Here is a 6,000-nt window from a genome sequence, read left to right as displayed (position 1 = left end):
AATAATATTTAGTTCTGAAGTTGTTCAGAGAAATAAGTTTTTCCCTCTGGGGATTTGGAAGGTGTGTGAACATTAACTGTTCTAATCATGGAGGGAAGACTCTAAAAGATTTTGGAGGAAGACACTTTTAAGGAGAAGATCTTGAATAAATGCTCTTTATATCTACTCTGTCTGCCATTTATATAGTTAAGGTAGAGAAATAGAGAAAGAGGCAGTAAACCATACTCGTGGAATGCTGACGAAACTTTAAAGCTAAGTTACTTCAGTTCAGCTGTGATTCCATGATCTCCTAGAGAAGGCAGCCATTAGGTCTCTCTCTGGGTGACCAGATATGAGCAAATTTCATATTTATTGTTTTCTCTTAATGGATTAATTTTTTTTATTTAATGAGGTGAAAGCATAGTTTACTCAATTTGTCTTGTAATTTATACACTAAAGACTTGACATCTTTCCCTGAGTACTGATTTCTAAATTGAGATTTTGTTTTTGTTTGAATTAAAATATATTCTAGAGGCCTGCCTGGCAGCAAAGCAGTTAAGTTCGCACACCCTGCTTTGGTGACCTGGGATTTGCTGGTTTGGATCCCCGGTGCGGACGTGGCACTGCTTATCAAACCATGCTGTGGCAGGCGTCCCACGTATAAAATAGAGGAAGATGGGCACAGATGTTACTTGAGGGCTAATTTTACTCAAAAAAAATATATATGTATGTTCAAATTTCCTTTGGGTGTTCATTGTTAGCCATTATTTATTCCAGTGTGTAGTTCATTCACAGATATAAATGAGTTAGTGCAATTAGATGTTATTGTTGATTTCCCTGTGATCACTGACCCTGACTTGTGTCATATCTAGCTTTATCTTTGTAATTTGTTGGGGGTTTGTGTGTATTGTGTAATTTTGACTTTAAGAGATGGTCGTGACAATATTGTACATGTATTTAAAGGGAAGGTGCATTTTTGATATTTTATTCGTACAATTTTACTTTTAATTATTTTGCATGTTTGAACAGTTTGTTTCTGAAAGACTTGGGTGAAAGCTTTTCATGATGAATTTTGATATATCAATTACATTTTAATTTCTATTACTTTCTCCTTCAAATATTTTGAAAATATATTTTGAGGCGGATAAATATTCTTGATTCTCATGTATTCCTTCTCTCTGTTTTAATAATTGTTACCTTGAATTATATTGTTTCATAATAGGTTTCCTGGTGTACCGCCATTTTTACTCATTCCGTTTGTTCAGTATTTTTTTTTAAAGTAAATATTTTTAGCAATGATTTGTCATTTAAAAACTTTTTATAAAAATTTTGTCGTTCATACAAAAATTGAAAAAATAAGACAGAGAACACCTACATATCCACATTCAACAACTGTTTATATTTTCTCAAGTGTTTCACACACACACACATATGCAAATTATGAGATATCATGACATATCACCCCTAAATACCTCAATATACTTATCCGTAAAATACGGATTTTTGTGATATAAACATTATTCTCCACTATATGTGTCTCTGTGTGTGTATGTGTCTTTGTGTGCCTGTGTGAAGTTGTTGAAAACACCAGGTAATGTTCTATATTATATATTACATTATATTGTATTGTAACACATTGTATTATGTTATGTTATATTATGTCCTATTCTATTCTATATGGATTAAGCAATTTTCATTAAGATTACTCCATGAGTGGTACTCTGAACTTGACATTAAATCACATTAGGATTTACAGCATCTTCTGTTGTTTCCTGGTTAATGAAGCTAGGTGTGATTAATGATAAAGGGACAGTGTGACTTCTTTGTAAAGCTCATTTTAGCTGCATCTGTTTCCTAACATGGCTATCTGCTTCCTATGTAAATCAAGTTTGTGTCACCCTGTGAGATTAAATTTTCTAGGATAAAATAGGGAGAGGAAAGAGAGGAGGGCTGAGCATAGAATTTCTTACAATGCCAAACATTATGTAAAAGCAGAGACAGTACAGGAAATGTGCAAATCATAAGTATGCAGTTCAATAAATTTCCACAAAATGATAAAATCCATGTAACCACAACTCAAATCTTGAAACAGAATCTACTAGCAACCAGAAACCCCAGTGTGATGTTTAACTTTATGTCTCAACTTAACTGGGTCACACAGTGCTCACATATTTGATTGACCATAATTTCTGGGTGTGTCTGTGAGTGTGTTTCTGCATGAGATTAATGTCTTAATCAGTAGACTGAGTCAAGCAGATTGCCATCTTCAATGCGGGTGGGTCTCATCCACTTGGTTGAGTGTCTGAATGGATAAAAAGGGTAAGTAAGAAAGAATTTTTTTCTCTTCGTGACTTTGAACTGGGACATCAGTCTTCTGCTTTCAGACTGAGACTTGGACTCAGGCAGGAACTTACGTCATTGGCTCTCCTGGTTCTCAGGTACTCAGGGTCAGGCTAGAATTTATCTAATCAGCTTTCCTGGTTCTCTAGCCTGTGGATTAGGACTAAAACTATACTATTGGCTTTCCTCCGTCTCCAGCTTGCTGAGTGCAGATCTTAGCCTCCATAATTGTATGAGCCCATTCCTTATTGTAAATCTTTATCTGTATCTCTATCTATCTCTATCTATACCTCTCTCTCTCTCTGTTTGTATCTACCTCTCATTTATATCTATCTATCTTCTCTTTTTTTTCTGTCTTTCTCTTTCTTCCTATATATGTATGTATGTATGTATCTATCTATCTATCTAACCTCATCTATCTATCTCCAATTGGTTCTGTCTTTCTGGAGAATGCAGACTAATATACCACTTTGCAGTCCCTACCTACCAAAAAATAACCACTATCCTAATTTCCATCACTATCTAATAGTTTTGCCTGGTTTTTATCTTTATATATATGGAATCATTACAGCATGGTCATATTTATATCTGGCTTTTTAAGACCCTAATCTATTTATGAGATCCATCTCTGCCATTGCATGTGGGAGTAGTTTACTTATTTGCATTGCTGTGTGTTATTGTGCAGTGTGAATATACCACAATTTATCTGTCTAGTCTACTGTTAACATTAGGGTTGTTTCTACTTTTGGTGTGTGATAGGCAGCCTCAAAAATGGCTCCTACTGATCCCCATCTCTTGACGTTGATGTCCTTGTGTAATCCCCTCCCCTGGATTGTGGGTTGGATTTAGTGGCTCCCTTCTAACAAATTAAATGGGGCAGAGTTGATGGGGTGTCATGAACACTTGGGATGCTTCCATGTTTTAGTTAATGTGAAGAATACTGCTATGAATGTGGCCATACAAATATCTCTTTAGGAATATGCTTTCAACTCTTTTATGTATATACCCAGAAATAGAACTGTTGGATCATACGGTAATTTTATTTTTAATTTTTTGAGGAGCCACCAGACTGTTTTCCACAGTGGCTGTATTATTTCATGTTCCCACCAACAGTGAACAAGTGTTCCCATTTCTTCATGCCCTTGCTTATTATTTTCTTTCTTGTTTTTTTTTTCATATTAGCCATCCTGATGTGTGTGATGCCTCTTAATTGTTAATCTCTTTGTTATTGTCTTTTTATAGGGACTAAAGCATCTGGTACAATTAGGAATAGAAGTGGTAATAATTGCTAACTCTAATTTGTTCCTGATCCGTGGGGATAGCATTTCAAATATTTTTTGGTTTAATGCTTGTTGTGTGAGTTTTAGGAACATAGGCACCAGGCAAATTTTTATTTATTCTCATGTCATTTTAGTGAGGTTGTTTCCCTAGGAATTTGTAGCTTGATGTCATGTACCAAATTCATATAAACGAAGTTATACATGTAATCTTTTGTTATATTTTGTAATGTGTTTGTGAATTTATTGTGTTTCTTTTTATCAAGATTTATATTGCTCAGGGTTTTCAAATTTTAGTAGTTTTTCTGAAAATTAGTGCTATACATTGTTGAGTTTTTTATGTTTTTTTCTACTTTATTATTTTATTCGTTTATGTTTGTTATTCCTTTCATCCGCTAGTATTTATTTTGTCATTTTGTTTTGATTAGTTAGAATGGATACTCCTCATTTTCAGCATTGCTTTTTCCAAAGATATGCATTTAAAGGCAAGCTCTTTATTCTGCAGGCAGTTGTGTTTTATCACACAAATTTTTTGCAATAAATACTTTCCAAATAACTCATGCGTACTTGACTGGCATTATGATATATGTGAAAAAATAAAATACTTTTTTTCTCAGAAATCTGGTGAGGATACCATATTATGAAGGGAAGAGTGATTGATATTGTGACATGCAAGAGAAGTAATAAAAGAGAGTGAGAAAAGTGTCTTTAAAGGGTCAGTTTACATTGATCTATGTAAACACGTGGCCCATTAACACATTGAGGAGAGAAACTAGCAAGAAATGTATTCCAATGTGTTTAGATTCCTCCTTTTGGAATTACTTTATTATTTATTTGTTAAAGATAAATTAATTGGCAATCACTATGTTTCAGACACTCCTCTAATGACTGAGGATATAACTAGGAAGAAGATGGTCACGGTGACGTGGATTAAGGCTGCCCCAGCTAGAGGAGCCCAAGGCGACCCGGCCTACATGCCAAACTATACGACCCAGTGGACTTTTTTTATGGTATGAATTAGGACCGCCCCAGGGAGAGAAGCCCAGGGCATCCTCACCTACATGCCGATCTATATGGCCAGATTCGTATCTAAAGTTATATGACCGCACAATAACCAGACCCCATCTGCACTGAAATCATTTAATGACTTTTTACATCATCTTTTCTTTTCTCCAGTAAAAATAAGTCACGTACCCATGCCTTATAAAATTAGCCCTAACCCTCAACTCAGGGCAGCAGCAGGAGCTCTGACTGCCCATGGGTCCTGTCCCCATGCAGCAGCAGCAGGACCTCTGACCGCCTGTGGGTCCTGTCCCCATGCACCAGCTCTGCCTACCCATGGGCCCTGTCCCCATGCCAGCGCGGGCAGCAGAACTGGCGGCAGCAGAAGCTCTGACTGCCCATGGGTCCTGTCCCCATGCTATTTCACACTATTCTCTAAATAAAAGAGCACTACTGCCAGATCTTGAGAGTCTAAGAAATCTTTCTTTTGACTCCTCGGCTCACCGACCCCGCATCAATGGTCTCTGCCCTCAAGGAACTAATATCTTTATAAGAATGAGAGAAAGAGAAATGAGTACAGTATAGTTTTATTTAGACGTAAATGTTGTCAAGAAAAATTAAGCAGGTTAAGGGAATAGAGTTGGGAGGATGACTTTCAATGCAAAGGTCAGGGAAGACTTCTTTGAGGTAGAGATATTTGATGAGGGACTGAATGAAGTGAGGGAAAAGACTTTTGAAAGCACTGGCAAAGGGTGTTCCAGGTTGCATGGATGAAAAAGACAAAATAACTGGGTTAAGAATTATCTGATATTATTTGAAGAAAGGTGTAAAATGCCATGTTCCTGGAGTGAAGGAAAGAGTGAGTGGTAGCAGATGGCTTTAAAGAATATTTCAAGGGCAAACTGACCATCTTAAGAAGTTTAAATTGGATAATGTTGATGCGGGGTCGGTGAGCCGAGGAGTTGAAAGAAAGATTTCTTAGACTCTTAAGATCTGGCAGTAGTGCTCTTTTATTTAGAGAATAGTGTAGCATGGGGACAGGGCCCATGGGCAGGCAGAGCTGGTGCGTGGGGACAAGACCCACAGGCAGTCAGAGCTTCTGCTGCTGCCCTTAGTTGAGGGTTAGGGCTAATTTTATAAGGCATGGGTACGTGACTTATTTTTACTGGAGAAAAGAAAAGATGATGTAAAAAGTCATTAAATGATTTCAGTGCAGATGGAGTCTGGTTATTGTGCGGTCATATAACTTTAGATATGAATCTGGCCATATAGATCAGCATGTAGGTGAGGATGCCCTGGGCTTCTCTCCCTGGGGCAGCCCTAATTCATACCATAAAAAAAAGTCCACTGGGTCGTATAGTTTGGCATGTAGGCCAGGTCACCTTGGGCTTCTCTAGCTGGG

Source organism: Equus przewalskii, unplaced genomic scaffold (assembly GCF_037783145.1).
Source record: "Equus przewalskii isolate Varuska unplaced genomic scaffold, EquPr2 contig_6335, whole genome shotgun sequence".
NCBI classification, from domain to species: Eukaryota; Metazoa; Chordata; class Mammalia; order Perissodactyla; family Equidae; genus Equus; species Equus przewalskii.
Note: the sequence above shows the minus strand (reverse complement) of the source record.